Here is a 17485-nt window from a genome sequence, read left to right on the forward strand (position 1 = left end):
TGAGAAGCAGAGCCGCATACGGCCCTTAGGAGGACAGTGAGCCTGGATGACATGGGGATCTTCATGAAGGCACATGCGGCGTGCTGGTAGTTGCTGGCAGAGAATCGAGGGTGTCACAGCGAAGTGTGGTGAGAGTACACAGAAACTGCTCACACAAGCAACGGCCAACACTCGGAATCAGTCAGCCATTCTGTCCAGTTGGTTCTTCTCCACCAACTCTGAAACCCGGGACGACTATTTGAAGTGAGTACAGTCCTAAAGCATAGAATTCCCATAAATAAAACCGGGAAGCCCACCCCCTTTATTTTCCATCTTCATGGATTTCTTTGTCCCTTCTTTCTCTCCTCCTCTCTGACACCCTCTAATTACTGCTCTCGTCAGTGCCTCTGGCGCCCTGCGTGCTGTAGGTGGCTGGCGTGACATTGGATGCCTGCCCCTGCAGTGCTATCAGGCACCCCGTGGCGCACAAACAAAAAACCAGAAAGCCTGACCTAATATTTTCCTATGAATAGACTGAGCTTTCTCTATCAAGAGAAAAGGTGTTTGCGTGCAACTATTTGCACAGAGACACGATACACATATAGGCACAAACACAGAGGACCTTGGACAACGGTGTCCTATGTGACTGCCTTAGTTAAAAAAGACGAGCTAAAAAATATTTTTGTGCATCCCCAAATAGATTAGAAGCTCCCGAGAGACGACTGCAGCATTCACAGCTGTTTGAAGGGCTCAAGTCAAGCACAGCCTTCTTGATCTGAGTCTAAAGAAACATCCAGAAAGCACATCATCTTTCTCCCCATCCTCCCAGATCTTCAATAACACCACAAAACAGAACATTATTCTTGGCTTTGAAGACAGGCATTTTAGAATCCATGCAGTTCTAGTCCGCCAGCTGCACAGGGTGGAAAGAATGCCCTGCCCTAGCCCCACAGGCACACACACAACTAGTATTTATCAAATGACCACCAAGGGATAAGCGTCTAAGACAAAAACTGACATTATTTCTACCCAGTGGCTCATTTTTCTGTGAGCGCTGGTTCATTCCCGCTGTGGGCGCTGAAATGCTAAACGCTGGTGATGATGGTCAGAGCTGAAGTAGCCATAGCTGGGAGGATTTGCACTCACAGGGAGAGGAAGACATAAACGTCTTCGCAGTAATACTAAAGGGCTGGAGAATCAGAAACACAGTAGCCATACGAACCCATCCAAGAGCACGATGCCCTGAATTATCCACGTGAACACTGAAAGTCATTGCGGATGACTTCCCCTGGGAGGCCCAATGCAGGCAGAAGGTAGCACTGACACCTTAACAGGTTGGTGTATACTTATTGGAGATACTGTCTCAGTTTGCCTGTGACTGTGCCAGTGACACCGTTGTCCTAGAGTAAGCCTATTCTGATGCTCGCACATGTTCAGACAGATCATAACATCATCACTCTAGTAAAAACTGAGAGAGACATGGGCTGGAGAGATGGCTTAATGGTTGAGAGCATTGGCTGCTCTTCCAGAGGACTCAGATTCAATTCCCAGCACACACATCTGTGACTCCGGTCCCAAGAGAACTTAGACCCCTTATATCCTCCTTTGACTTCTATGGAGACTGCATGGAGGCAAAACTATCCATACACATAAAAACAAAATTAAACACACACATACACACACACACACACACACATACACACACATACAGAGAGAGACAGAGACAGAGAGAAGCAGTCTGGACTCTTAGAGAAGGCACAGTACCCCAGAACCACAACTGGTTTATCACACACAGTTAAAAGGTGAGTTTTTGTGTACAGTTAAACCAAGGATCAGGGTTAATGGTACACAGTTGACCATGGAGACAGGTTTAGCTGATCTCAGTAGAAGCACCCTCTGTAGGGGAGCTGTCTTCAGGCCATCAATCTCCAGGGAAGAAAGCTACAGAGGACACTTTCTGCACACTGCCCATGTTCATACTCAGTTCTGAGGAAGGAAGGCTCTGCCGTGCCTCTGAGCCTCACCCAGGAAGACTGTCATTCCCATGGGGCTGAGCACTGGGGTCTACGGTGTGACTGAGACTGTGCCAATGAAACACATTCAGGGGGACACTTGCACAGGCCAAGCACAGAACAGTGGCTCAGTCACTATTATTGTGGGGCATATGGCATGGTTTGTCCCGCCTCAGGACGGGGCAAATATACTTCAATACATATTGGTTTTCAAATCCAGCTGGACATGTACATCTGCTGGTAAATGTGTTTCAAATACAGATACACAAAACCTACCCTGTCAGGCATGCTGGGAATGAAAAACTCTAGAAAAAAACAAAACAAAAAAACAACGGGTGGTGGTGGCACACGCCTTAATCCCAGCACTTGGGAGGCACAGTCAGGTGAATCTCTGAGTTCAAGACCAGCCTGGTCTATAGAGTAAGTACCAGGACAGCCACGGCCACTCAGAGAAATCCTGTCTCACAAAACAAAATCAATCAAATGAACAGGAACGAAAAGCAATGTATCCTGCTACTTACGATTCACACATGGGCGCGAATGTTGAAGGAAGTTTCTAATCAAAGGCTTGCTACACCAAGAATCTATTTCATTTTTCCCAAAAGAAAAATTCATAATTCTATTTACATAGCATTTACATCTATGTGTATAAAATATATGTATATATGTGTACTCACATGGCCACACATTTAATCTCCAGTAACTTCTCGGGTTGTAAGATTACTGATTTAAATAATCTCTTGGGGTATCGTACTTAATATGTTTTTAACATTTTAAAAGATGAATGGTCTTAAATTAAAATGAATGAAAGCAGCCAATAAATTTCTCAATACATTTATTAGATTCCTCAGTAGGAAGGTGAAAATTTTAATCCTCACATATGCTCAATGACTTTTATGTTATAAAAAATACCAGGCGTAACTTATTTTCAAACACGGATCTAAAAGTTGGCCTTTGTTTTGAAAAGGAAAAAAAAGAGACAGAAAATATTAATGCACTGTGGGAAGCCTTAAGGAACGTTGCTGGCGCTAAGATGGAAGTTGCCATGCCCGCCCTAGCAAGTTTTCCCACTGTGAACACTGTCCTCACAGCTACACCATCTACAAATGGTTAGAGCATCTCATTAAAGGGCTGGAGGGGAGGGCTAGGCGTCAGGAGAACAAAGGAGGTCCCTCTTTGTGAGCAGAGGCCATGGAAGTCAGTAGGAAGATTAGGGTCTTTGGGTGGGGTCAGAGTATTTGTGACATCCTCTATTTGATGATGCTCTAGTCTACACCTGTCCCCTTGGGTCTGAAAAGTCTCGAGGGAACAGTAACCTCTTTTACTCTCGCCATCCAATGACAGAGATGCCCATTTTGTAAGGTAGCATTCACAGTGGTAGGCTCCCTTGCAGCACCTTGGTACGTAGCTCAGCGGCCAGCCTTCCTCTCCCTGACTCTGTCTTCCCTACTGGCCACTTGTAGCCTCCACCCCAACCAGCCACGGTCCACTCTCAGGCGGTGTCCTTCTTCTGGCTAGCCTTAGTGTCTGTCATCTTGCTGTGAAGAGACACCATGGGCATGGCAACTCTTTAAAGGGAAGCATTTAGCTGGGCGCTGGCTTACAGTTTAGAGGGTCAGCCCATTAGTGTCATGGCAGGCAGCATGGTGGCACTCAGGCAGACGGGGTGTTGGAGAGGTATCCAAGAGTGCTACAGCTGGGTTGGTAGGCAGGAGAGAGAGCGAGAGGGAGAGAGAGAGAGAGACAGAGAGAGATAGAGAGAGAGAGAGGGAGAGAGAGAGACAGACAGAGACAGAGAGAGAGAGAGACAGAGAGAGAGAGACAGAGAGAGAGAGGGAGAGAGAGAAAGACAGAGAGAGAGAGGGAGAGAGAGAAAGACAGAGACAGAGAGACAGAGAGAGAGAGAGGGAGAGAGAGAAAGACAGAGACAGAGAGAGAGAGAGGGAGAGAGAGAAAGACAGAGACAGAGAGAGACAGGGAGAGACAGAGACACAGAGAGAGACAGAGAGAGACAGAGAGAGAAAGAGACATTGGACCTGGCTTGGGTCCTTGAGACCCCCACTGATATATTTTTCCAACCCCTCCCAGGTAGTGCCACTCCCTAATGTCCAAACATTCAAACATGTGAGCCTCCTTTTGACTAGGAATTCAAACCACCACATGGCCCTTCCCATCCCTTCCTTTCAACCTTCCTCCCATCCCTTGAATGGTCCCTTTCTAATTTCCTGACCTCTGCCCAATAGAAACACACACACTAAAATTAGAAGGAAGGACTCACATGTGAGAGAAAACAAGTAGTGATTGTCTCTCTGAGCCTGGGCTGTATCACTTGATATTGTATTTTCTATTTTCATTAATTTTTCTGACTATTTTGTTTTCCTTTACAGCAGAATAAAATGTCATTGTGTGTATGGACCACATTTTCACTGCTATTCATTTGCTGCTGTGAATCAGAATGGCAATAGTCATGCATGTGCGGGTTCCTCTGTGGTAGGCTGTGGGGTCCTTTGGGCTCATGCCCAGGAGACTACAGAGACATTTCCCAGAAATGAAGCTGGGGAACATGTTTCTGAGGCAGTGGAGCAAGGGTTAACAGAGGAACTCATGTCTTCCTTAGAAAAAACTGAGCTTGCTGGGCAAGACAGTGGGAATTGTTTTATCTATTACTGACTGACTACATTTAGGTGATTATATGCTTCTCTCTCTCTCTCTCTCTCTCTCTCTCTCTCTCTCTCTCTCTCTCTCTCTCTCCTCTCCTCCCTCTCCCTTTCCCTCCCCCCTCCCTCTGTGTGTGTGTGTGTGTTCATGCTATAGGCATTTGCATTCGGTGTTGGTTAGACGCAAACAGCCTGTGCTCTTCCTCAGTTGTTCCTTACTTTATTATCTGAGGCGGACTCATTGAACCCAGAGCTTGCCATGTTACCTAGACTGGCTAGCCAGTGAGTCGCTTAACATCTACCTGCCTCTCACTCCAGTTCTTGAATTAGAACTACCTGGCTTTCATGATGGGAAACAACTCAGGTACTGATGCTCATGGAGGACCGCTTTACCCACCAAGCCATCTCCCAACTTCTGCTGTTACGGTAAGACAGAAATAGAGATTTCGGTGTGACTTAGAGAACCACAACCCACACAGGAAGGGCTCTGGAACAAGGCTTCCAGCATGGCTAGTAGACACTCTGACAAGGAGGTGGACAGAGCCCTGGAAACCCTGAAGGAACAGACACAAAATAAATCCATAGCACCCGGCTTGACAGAGCTGTCCTACTACAGCACATCTGCTGAGCACTGAGCCACACATCCATGGCACAAAGAGTCTGGGCTATGAAGATGAACTGGGGACCCGTTCATGTGGAGCAGTGTTTTCTACCCTTTCCCTTTCCTGTCCCTTTTCTATCACCTTCCTACAACATGGGACACTTGCTAAGAAGCATCAAGGGCTGCAGAGATGACTGAGAGGTTAAGAGCACTGTGTGCTTTTTCAGAGGTCCTGAGTTCAATTCCAGCAACCACCTGGTGGCTCACAACCATCTGTAATAGGATCTGGCTTGCAGGCATACATGCAGGCAGAACATTGTATACATAATAAGTAAGTAAATATTTTAAAAAAAAAAAACAAAAGAAGCACCAAAGCCCATGGGTCCTCTGTTTCTTAATCACCCTGTGTTCTCTGGAAGCTTTTGGACTGGTTTACTAACCCTGGAAACTACTTTCTAACTTCACCCGTGAAGAAATTTCTTTTTCAATATGGAAAAATGTAACTGTAAGGAGAGAAAGGGTGCCATTGGCTTTGGAGTTTCACTGTGCAAAGTACAATAGAACTAAACAGAAAACTACAGTTGGGCTAGACGACATCCCAATCGAAATGAACCAGTAAACTGGGGGGTATCTGTCTAGAGAGCGGGCAATGACAACAGATTGCGCCTCTCATATAGTTGGAATATATGATGGTGGGAAAGAGAAGGCCTGGCAACAGGTCATGCTTGTTCTATGACACCTAGCCAACGGCAGGCGTCCCCACCCCCAGCTGACCACAGGACTACCAGGAGACGCAATCCCTCTCCCAGGTGCACTGTGTTTCTAGGTCAGCTGCTTCCCGCCCATTTCCAGTTGAGAATATTTTTAACTTTGAACGGGGCGTATCAGGACAGGCCCCACTGTAGCTGGGGGAGACTTGCACTTTGTTGGGTTGGTGATGCTCTCCAGACATCGACGTCATTGCAATAAAACTCAGGTGCTGAGCACTCTCTCTGGCCTGAGTTTTCTGGACATTCATTGTGTGCCCCACACCGGGTCTGCTATTTAGGCTCTGTTACTACATGCTTAGCAGTCATTCCGTCTTTGCAAGAAGCTGGCTGCAGTTCAGGCCAGTTGCCTAGAAACAAGAAACTGTGAAGTGTGTTTAGTCTTAACAGGCTTTTCAAGGACTCCCGTCTCTTGCTTCAGCTACAGAATCACACTCATCACAAAGAAGGTGCGGTGACTCACACCTGTAATTGTAGTTTAAAGATATGATATGCAGGATATCTTATATTCAACCCCTGTGAAAGGGTTCTTTGACCCCCAAAAGGGCCGTGACCCCCAGGTTGAGAGCCGCTGGTGAAGGTGCTGCTGTCTTTCTGTTCTGTCCACCCTACAAGGAACCTTTATGTGGGGTGGGAGAGGAATGACCGTGACTGTAAACTGAGAAATGAAATCATAGTCAATTTTAAAGACGTAAGATGAGCTGACAAATATCACAATCAAGTTCATAGTTGACATCGTATATACATAATTATATATAGTTATTAAAATGGAAGGTAGGTAGCTGTTCATAAATATGTAGTAACTGATCCACACACCACTGGTTTTGTTTCCTATATCTTGGGTGCATATTCTTATATGATATTTTATGCCATCGAATAAAAATTCAGTAATCTTCAAATTTTTTAAAACTTGTGTTTGTGTGCACACATGCGTGTGCTCTTGGAGGTTTCAGAGCTTCTGGAGCTAGAGTTAGAGTGCCTGAGAGCGCTGCCTGGAATGCTCTTGACCACGGAGCCATCTAGAGTTAGAGTGCCTGAGAGCGCTGCCTGGAATGCTCTTGACCACTGAGCCATCTAAAGTTAGAGTGCCTGAGAGCGCTGCCTGGAATGCTCTTGACCACGGAGCCATCTTTCCAACCATCTCTCCCTCAAGTCATTCCCAATATCACATGAATGGTTAGGATTGATGTGAAAACTTCTAAGAAGTTTGTGTGCTTCAAATTGGAACGTCAGCATAAGGCAGTGAGTGATCTCACAAGCTAAGCTGAAGACACTTCTGAGCCTGTCCTATGGCACTATTGGGATGACCTCCTGTGAGTTCTTTTGATTTGATTTCATTTCTGGCCAGGCATTAGTGAGAATTAAATTCTCCCTGTCCACATTCCATTTCTGATGATTGAGGACACGATACACAACTTAGCTTCTGGCCTTGTGCCTTTCACACCCATTTCTGCCACAGATATCACACACACACACACACCCCATACTGGGCATACTTTGGTCAAAATGCCGAGCAAGGAAGCAAAATGGACCATTACTCCCTTCCCTGCTCCACACCCTGGATCTCCACAGGTCCAGGATGGATGGGCCCTGAACCCACTCAGGTAGGTTTTGCAAAGGGTGCTTTGCCTCCAACACAGCCTCTGTGGGAGACTTGGCAAGTAGCATTAGCACATGCATCTTGGTCCAGCTGGGAACTATTATTTACAGTTATTGCCTGATCCCAATGTACTGACTGCCCAAGCTTCAGGAGCCTGGCAGGCTCACCTTCCTGACCACACTGACATCTGCCGAAGCAAAAGGGTACTGCACAGCTGGAAGGCACAAGAAGTGCCACACACAGCCTGAAAGAGCATGGCTACTTGGCACGTGCGAGGCAGGCCCCTCCCCGGCTGGTATTGGATGCCCAGTGGGTCCTATTACCCAAGAGGAAAAGACACTTGTCTTTCTCTGCAAGCTGCATAGCTTTCTACCGGGCTTGGCACAGTGGCAGGGGCCTCCAACTTTTGTACAGGTTTGAGCACCTACAAGAACCTAAAATAAATAAATAGATAGATGACAATGATTTATGGCATCTCCTTGAAGGTGGATGCAGGTATCAGTTCGGAGCTTTTGGGAACTTCCTAGTTGATCCCACGGCACAGGCCCTACCAGAGGGATGTGTGGCACGTGGTTCAGATCTACAGTAGATTCCTAGGTCCCGCCCACACCAGCCAAAGCAGAAGTTCTTGGAATAAGCTATAGTATCTGCTTAAAAGAATAAATGACAAACTCTCAGGCAATTTCTGGGCCCAGGGACCGTTGCTGGGGCAGCAGCTTGCAGTGTCATATTGGCCAAGAGCTTTGTCCAGTAGAATATGTCAGAACGGCACATGCTCCAGCCCTGCCCGAGACCAGCGGCCCTGAAGGTCTAAGGGAGACACAGCAGGCTGTTTTGACAAGCCCTCAGGGGAATCCCTTGCTCACTGGGGTCAAAAGGGTTTCTACTCTGGAATCGTACAGTCTGGGTTCCAATGCTAGCTTGACCTCTGACCATCAGGTTGTGTAACTTCCCTAAACTACAGATTTGTTACTCAGTAGTCAGTGAGGATGCTATTTGATTCAACTGAGTGTCTGCAATAATTCTGTGTTGAAGTCCTAACTCCCAAGACCCAGGATGTTTCCCTACAGGGTCACTGTAGATGTGACCCTGCTGGAATACAATGGCTACCTAAGTCAGCACTAATGTCGTCATAGAAGGGGGACTGGAGATAGACAGACATGCAGGGAGAATGCCAGATCTTCCTCTCCAGGGCCGTCAGGGAGAGCAGAGCATTGCCACATTCCCGACTCTCACACTCCTGGCTTCCAGGACTCAGGAGAAAATGTGTCCTTTAGTGTGGCCGTCTGTCCCCTGGCATTGAGTAAGGTTCTCTGGGATAATGCACGCAAAGCTGTAGCCTGATGCTTACTGCTGAAGACTGTCAACGGATGCTTGATTCTGCTACTTAGAGATCCTGTACAGTCTCCACAGGAAGGAGCAGACCCGAGGAAAGACCATCCAGCATGACTCTCTGCCCCGTGGATTGAGACAGGGTTGGTGGGACATGCCAGGCCTGCTTGGCCCCAGCTGGAGCCTAAGAAATAGTGGACAGATGGTCATCATTTCTGGTCACCTGTGATCTGGAAAGGAACCAAATGGGGGATCTAGAGGCAATGGTGTGTTCAGCTCTGATGAAGTCGCCTCATCTCTAGTGCTCTCTGTGGAGGGCACGGTTGCCTTCCATGAGTTTCCCTCTGGTCATAAGAATCTCTGCCCATTACCAATGCCCTCATCTGCTCCGGCCTCCTAATGGCCTGTGTGTTTCTCTCTGTGTGAAGTTTCGTTAAAGCAGCTGGAATGACTGGAAGCAAATGGTTCCACTTTCTCAACCCTCACACCCTCCATTTTAGAACAGGAAGCAGATTTTTGCAGTTAAGTAACTTTTTTCTCACCTCTGATTGTCCTTTAAGAGGGCAGGTACTGGGCAGTTTCAGAGTTTCCCAGTGTGCAGGCTAGAGTGCAGAGACCCACTTACCTTTTCTACTGTCTCAGCACCGCGCTACCGCAGAGGAGACTGAGCCTTCACAAGGCACATGGGAAATGGGGGACTGCCAAACCTCAGAGGCCCTTACTGTTTTAAAGGCTATTCTACCCAGGTGTGGTGGCTTGGTATAGGAGGTTCTTCTGTTTGTGTGTTGCTTTCATTGGTTGAATAAAGAGACTACCTTGGCCTTTTGATAGGGCAGCCCTTAGGTGGGTGGAGTAGACAGAACAGGATGCTGGGAAGAAGGGCAGTGTTGCAGATGCCATGAATCTCCTGCCTGAGATGGACACTGGTTAGACTCATGCCGGTAAGCCACAGTCATGTGGTGATACACAGATTAAAGAAACAGGTTAACCAAGATGTGAGAGTTAGCCAATAACAGGCTAGAGCTAATGGGCCAGGCAGTAATTTAATTAATACAATTTCTGTGTGGTTATTTCGGGGAGAGGGCTTAAAAAGGAGAGAGAGAGAGAGAGAGAGAGAGAGAGAGAGAGAGAGAGAGAGAGAGAGATTAACATAGCTTTTTACTGTTTGCTGGTGGTGTGCTGCAGAGAGAATTTCCTGACTAAGCAGCCATAAAAAAAAGTTGCGCCACTTTAAAATGCGGCTTCCTGGGCTGTGCCGCCAGTGTGAACTTTGGCTATAAAGCATTTCAATGACATTTGTGGGACCTGGGTGTTTCTGTGCCCACTAGGGTTGAGAGAAAAGTGGCTGAGACCATGCCTGTGACTCAGTGCTCCCTGCCTGGGCAGGCAGCAGGATCAGGCTTACTAGGCATGCACAAGCAGGAGAGAATGGCGGATTTCTGCTGCCATACAGAGAGATGTTTCCAGGCTGCGCAGTGCTCTGCCTGGCAGATTTGGCTGCACGTGCTGCACACTCACTCTCAGAGTTAAAGTGCTGAGTGCAGCTCCTGCCTGGCAGCCCCAGAGCTAGCAGAAATGGTACGTCCACCATTTTGAAATTGGAGAGAGGTGGAGCCAACAACCAGAGCAGCTGCAACCAAGCTGCTTAGCATTTTAAAAGCTCTTCAAGACAGTAGAGAATTAGGAACAATGCAATAGGTCAGATTCAGACATAAGTGACCACCTCTAAATGGGTCACAATGTTGGATAAATGCACCTAGGCTGGGGAGAGAAGAAAAGGTGTATAGAGAGTCATAAAATAAAGGTAATGCTTTAAAAAAAAAAGCGTAAAGTCTTTAAAGAGACAGGCAGTAAAAGTATTGATAGATTAAAAAGACTAAAGAAAAATAAGCCATGTAAAAATGGAAAATTCATAGAGAGTCTGGATTATCTGTATTATTGTGGTTTTTTTTTTTTTTAATTTTTTGACTGTAAAGGAGCTAAGTACAGAGGCACATCTCATTGTATGGGCTGCTAAGCTAAACCAGGATGTATATTATAAAGGTATCTTGGCTTCGGAATTTGGGTCTAAGGATATGATGCTTTGGAAAAGGGGTTCTTCTTTTGTTTTCACAGAGGATGAGACCCTGTGGATTGCTTCTAGACCAATATGGTATGATAGACCACGTTCTCCTGAAAGGTCACCATGAACACCTTCAGAAAATTACTTCGCTCAACTGCTGACTGAGAAGAACCTAGCAAACAGGATACACCATGAAAGACCTGATTAACAGCATCCTCATACAGCATGAAGTTTAGAGAGAAATAACTACATCCACATTCCCAAATATTGTTTATAAATGTTCTTTCACATTTAAAGGGGGATATGATATAGAGATGAATAATTTGCATTGGTAAAAATCTTGATTTATTAATACAAGTTTAAGGTCAATTTTGTTATATGCATATTTCTAATCTTGATTAAGGTATTGTGATTGTGTAGTTCATTTAAAAATGTAATGTATAATTAGGAAATATAGTTGTTAATGGATAATCATCAATAAAAGTCAAGCTTGTAGTCATGTTAGCTAGATTTTCTAGATGTGCATAGATATATTCCAGATAGGTATTCTTCATATCTTTCAAAGACTACAGAAATATGGCTTTTAAAATGTTTTAATAACTTAGGACTTTTCATGACAATGAGACACATCTGCTCCTGGCAGCACCAAGATACTTCAGAGGAAGATGGACATCGAAGAGGCTCCTTATGGAGTTGGTTAGCCATTTGGGCAAGAAACTTTTCTTGTCTGGACTGTTGCTTAAACTGGACATAAAGGACTCGCAGAGAGAGGACTGCTGAACTTGACACACAGATTAATAGAAATCGGTTAATCAAGATGTGAGAGTTAGCCAATAAGAGGCTAGAGCCAATGGGTCAGGCAGTAATTTAATTAATACATTTTCTGTGTGGTTATTTCGGGGGATAAGCTAGCCGGGTGGTGGGACATAGCCTGCTTCTCCTTACAACAGTGGCTCATATCTGTGATCCCAGCACTCAGAAGCTGAGACTGATGGCAAGTTTGAGGCCAGTCTGGGATAAACAGTGAGTTCCAGACCAGCCTGGACTTCAGAATAAGACCCTCTCTGAAAAGCCAATTTTTTAAAGACTGATTTACTCTACTCACCAAAGGAGTGGAGGTCACCTACAGGACGTGTTCTACAGGACGTGTTCTACCAGACAGCTGCTCAGTGCCCGATGGGGTCACTCTAGCAGCCTGGACTGATGTCCGTGGTTGCCCTGTGTCCTGTGCAATTGCCAGGCAAGTTGGGGGAGTTAACTGCCTCCAATAACACTCTCCAGCTCCCTAGGGTGCTCCTCAGGCCAGCTGTTAGCTGACCTCGGTGGTTCCAACTGGGTCCCAGCCAGGCTGCACGTTTTACATGCAAACTCCCATTTCACCCAATGCCACTAATCACTTTTTGTCTCCTAGACATTAAGGCTATTAAGGAATAAAAAAAAAGAAAGTCCTTAGGATTAGGGTTTGCTATTGAGAATTCTGTCTCCACAACACACACAAACATGATTACATGAAGCCAAAGTAACACAAAGTCTCTACAGGCTTAACTGGATGTATTTGTCAGAAAAAAAAAAATCACAGTAACGGCGATTCCCAGATCAGGATACCTCCACCACAGAACAATTTCTGCCGATGCTGTGATGTCATCAGACGGCACATACAGGGACAGAAAGAAGCATGGAAAAATATTTGATTGGCTTCAACCTAGATAACCAACCAACCAATTGGTTATAGGTTCACTAGCTCCTTTACTTATTGCCCAGTTAACCAGCTACAACGACGTCTACAATTAGCTAACATACACTTACTATAACTTAGCTAATGGTTTGGGTGCGTTTGGCCTGGTACAGGCGACTGATTCAAGTCTATGGTCTCCTGTAGAACATCACATGAATCACATGGCAGAGGAAAGGAACACTGCAGGCTCACAGCAGCAAAGCCCCCACACTGCCACCCTGGGCACTTAGACATCCTACAGTTTCTGCCTTCTTTAAGGTCTCAATGCCTTTGATATGTCTTTGAAAAGTCAAAAAGACAGAGAACTAGTTTGTGAACAGCAGAATATAAGTCACGTGGTCGATCAGAGCGTGGTGGGGAAAGCAGGAGATTGAATAAGGGCAGAATCAAGCTACCAGCATTGGGTGGGTGGGAGCATGTGCCTTCCTTTCTTCCCTCAAAGCGCAAGTCGCACTTTTGAGTACATTGGCCACAAGAGGGCGCCAGAAACACACCGAACCTGTCAATTCCAGCACACTGAGGACTCTGGACAGCGTACTTTAAGGGATCCACAAGCATGTTTCGGTTTCTTTGTAAAATAAAAACAAACAGACAACAAACAAATGTAATATATCGGAGTAATATCCCACACTTGATGTAGGTCTCACCTTCACCCCCCATTTCCCCTTCCATTTCCTTAGATAAACTATATTTTCATTTAAAGTTTTTCTATTTATTATGTTTGGAGTGGTGTGTGTGTATGTGTGTGTGTGTGTGTGTGTGTGTGTGTGTAAATCAGTGTTTGAGTGCACATGTACACAGAGCGGTCACACACTATACAATGCAGGGGAGCTGCATTGAGAAGGCAGCTTTGTGATTCAAGGCATTGCATGCACCCCTTCCTGTGCATTTTTCCTTCATCTTTACTTATTTGTTTAGCATTGGTGTTTTGTCTGCATGTATATATGAGGGTGTCAGATCTTGGAATTACAGATAGTCACTAGCTGCCATGTGGGTGCTGGGAATTGAACCCAGGTCCTCTGGAGAGCAATCAGTGCTCTTAACTGCTGAGCTATCTCTCCAATCCCTCTTCATATTTTCTTTAGGTGTTCCACACATCCTAGTTTGCCTGGGACTTTTTAGGTTGTCTTAGAGTTTCTATTGCTGTTAAGAGGCACCATGACCACGGCAACTCTCCTAAAGGAAAACTTTTAGTTGGGGTGACTTGCTTACAGTTTCAGAAGTTCACCCCATTATCATTATAATGGGGAGTGTGGCGGCATGGTGCTGGAGAAGCAGCTGAGAGTCCTACATCTTGTAGGCAACAGGAAGTCAGCTGAGACACTGGACCATATCCTGAGCATAGGAAACCTCAAAGCCCATCCCCATAGTGACACACTTCCTCCAACAAGGCCACACCCACTCCAACAAAGCCACACCTCCTAATAGTGCCACTCCCTATGGGATTATGGGGACTGATTACATTCAAACTAGCATAGTATTACTTTAGGAATTTCCTTTGTCCAAGGAAATCTCTCCACCTAAGCAAACTGTGGTAGTTGGTCAACTTATAGATTAATTCCATTATATAGATGACAAAATTATGAAATAATAAAACTCAGCTAAGCCTACAAACCATGTGCCCCCCCCCATGCCCAAATCAGAACTTTCCATCATGTCCTACTGTGTGCCCACAGGCAGAGGACACATCTTAGGAAACCCGCTGGCCTACGCCCTGGGTGTCTGAGTGAGGTTCTGCGTAGAATGTATTGGACCCAGAGAGGATAAATGATTTGATTTGTACCCAAGGTCACACTTCTGAGAAAAATGATCTATAAAGGATCAGAATTGAAGTTTTCTGATTTATAAGGCAGCTCTCTCTCAGCTGGAGTATGGGTGAGACAATCATAAGAGCAGAGGGAAGAGTCAGGAGGTGCAAGCTGGCACTCAGGCAGCTGAAGAAGGAACTCTATGAATTCTAGGCTAGCCTGAGCTACATAGTGAGTTCCAGCCCAACCTGTACTACAGTGTGAGATTTCGTCTCAAAAACAAAAGGCAAAAAAAAAAAAAAATCCAATAATGGCAAGACAAAGATGTATCTTTACAGCCAAAGTTACTGAGAACCTCAGATTCTCCAGGATTTCCTTCATTTAAAAATTGTGACAGGCCAGCAAGGTGGCTCGTCAGGTAGGACACTTGCTGCTATAGACTTGCAGTCTGAGCTCAGTCCCTGGAACCCAAGTGGTGGAAGGGGAGACCCATTCCTGCAAGCTGCTCTCTGACTCCCACACTCTCCCCATGGCACACCCCACCAACATGCACACAAAATGAGTACATAATCAATGAATAAAAAAGTGTGATAGAAATCCCTGAGACCAGTAACTGATATTTTTAAGAGAAAGGAACAACGGCATCTCAATACAGAATATGCTTCACCTTGAAAGGGAGTTAAGAAATGCAAAAAGTACAAGTCTAATTTAGTTAGCTTAATTTTTGAGGCTAGGTCTCAGTCTATTACACGGTCAGGACTGGAATTGTGTAGCACAGGCTGACCTGAACTAGCAGTAATCCTCCTGCCCCAGCTCTCCCGCCTCAAGTTCCAGGATGATAGCCATGAGCCACCACACCTAGTTGTCACTAGGAAGGATGCCTTGTTTCCTATCTTCCACCTCACCTTGACTGGTCTCACAATGCTCAAACCTTGGATCCAAACAAATCTGGCCTCTCCAAATAGAAGAACCATCTGAAGACAAAGTGTCCAGGCACTGCCAGCCAGAGAAGGGACAGTGTCTCCCCCACATGATCTGTTACTCTCAAATGTCTGTTTATCCCCATTTTCGTGGACATCTCTTGGATTCCAGGCCCTATCGGTGCTTTGTCCTGGGTCCTTAGTGGCCTTTATGCACAATGGAAAATGCAGGTTTTTCTAGCTGGAGGTTGGCTAGCATTTGGACCTGTGGTCTTGTTGAGAACTGTGGCCACAGCTGGGTATGGCAGTCCATGCCTTTAATCACAACACCGAGGAGGCAGAGACAGAGGGATATTGGAGTTTAAGGCCAGCTTGGTCTACAAAGTGAGTTCCTGGACAGCCAGGGATAGTGTGGGATTCCCCTCTGTATGCTGTGAATATTATTTATTACCACTGATTATTAAAGAAGATGTTTTGGCCAATGACTTAGTAGAGTAAATCCAGGAGGGAAATCTGAACAGAGATATAGAGAGAAAGTGGGCAGAGTCGAGGAGACACCATGCCGAAGGAAAAGACTCCAGCTACCAACCAGAACCTTATGGGTAGTCCATGTCCTCATGGTGATTCACAGATTAATAGGAATGGGTTAATTTAAGATGTAAGAGTTAGCTAGAAATATGCATAAGCCGTCAGCCAAACGGTGTTGTAATTAATATAGTTTCTGCATTATTATATGCACCTGGGCAGTTGGGAAATGAACGAGCAGTCTCCGCCTACGCAGGGATACACAGAGAAACCCTGACTCAGGGAGAAAGAGGTGGCCACAAACTCCACCTACCCCACAGAACAAATGGTCTGGAAGGGCAAATACTGGGGCTGACATGGTTGTCTGAAGGGTGGAAGCCAAGCGTTTCTCTCTTCTAGACCTGCTGTCAAGTCAGTCTGTGGGAAGGGGAGGAAGGGGAGAAGGCCCTCATCCTTAGGTTCCGGGCTCACTGCTCTGGCAGGTGGAGAAGCACAGGCTCTTAGCCCTCTAGCCCATGAGAGTACACTCAGAACAGCTTGCTGAGTCTCATCTGGTCCTCTCTAAGTGGGAACTCTGTTCCCAAGCCTTAATGGAGAATGGGCTAATGGTCTCCCGGGTTCAAGTGTGGCTGTGGGGACCCACCAGGAAAGTGACTACCCATTCACCTTCACAACCACTGCTCAGGGATGTGCTGGGATTGCCAGCAGTTCTGGGCACAGACAGACACCAGGATGCTGGGAGGAGTCTGAAAGGGCCTCTTAGCACCCAACAGCCCCACAGGTGCTTCGCCTCAGTTGGGTGGGTCATTGGTTATCCTTATGCTGGCTTACCCTGTCACGTTGGATAGAAAACTGTCCTTTCCCCGGACCTGTGACAGTTACTGTGACTCTTCCTGGACTCACACAAATGCCCACCATGTGTATCTGGGCACATGCAGACCTACTGCATGCGGGTCTGGAGGAAGCTGGCCACCTCACGTGTCTTCACTCGGCTGTCAGGAGACAGAATAGCCCAAAGGGCCACAACAGGTGTCCAGGGACTGAGAACTGGCCATGAAGAAGAGTATTTCAGTGAAGAGCACAGAATGCAGACGGGAAGGCCACCCCGGGCCACTACACTCTGTTCCACAAGGCAGGACATTGTGTAGCTCATGGGTGGAGCTGCTCGGCCTGGAGGGGCTGCAGGTGTCTTCAGAGGGAGCAGCCAGAAGTGAGATTTGGGCAGACTGCAGGCAGGTGGCACTCCAGGGAGTCCAGCAGGTGTTTCCATACCTCCAGGGGGTGCTCACAACTCCAGCTGGGCTACCTAGTCATTAGACGTCAGTATTTAACAAAGAAAAAAAAAAAGAAATGCGTTACATTGTGAAAACAGAGGGTGACCCCAGGGCCACAGCCCCGTAGAGCTGCAAAGTCATTGCCTCATCAAGCTGACAGGGCTTCCTAGGAACAGGGTCCCTTTGTGTCCTCTGACTTAAACTATGTGCAGGATCACCATATGTCCACCAGATGTCGCAAATGTCTTAGTTACGATTTGAGCAAGAAGCATG

The sequence above is a fragment of the Chionomys nivalis genome, chromosome 10 (genome assembly GCF_950005125.1).
Source record: "Chionomys nivalis chromosome 10, mChiNiv1.1, whole genome shotgun sequence".
NCBI lineage: Eukaryota > Metazoa > Chordata > Mammalia > Rodentia > Cricetidae > Chionomys > Chionomys nivalis.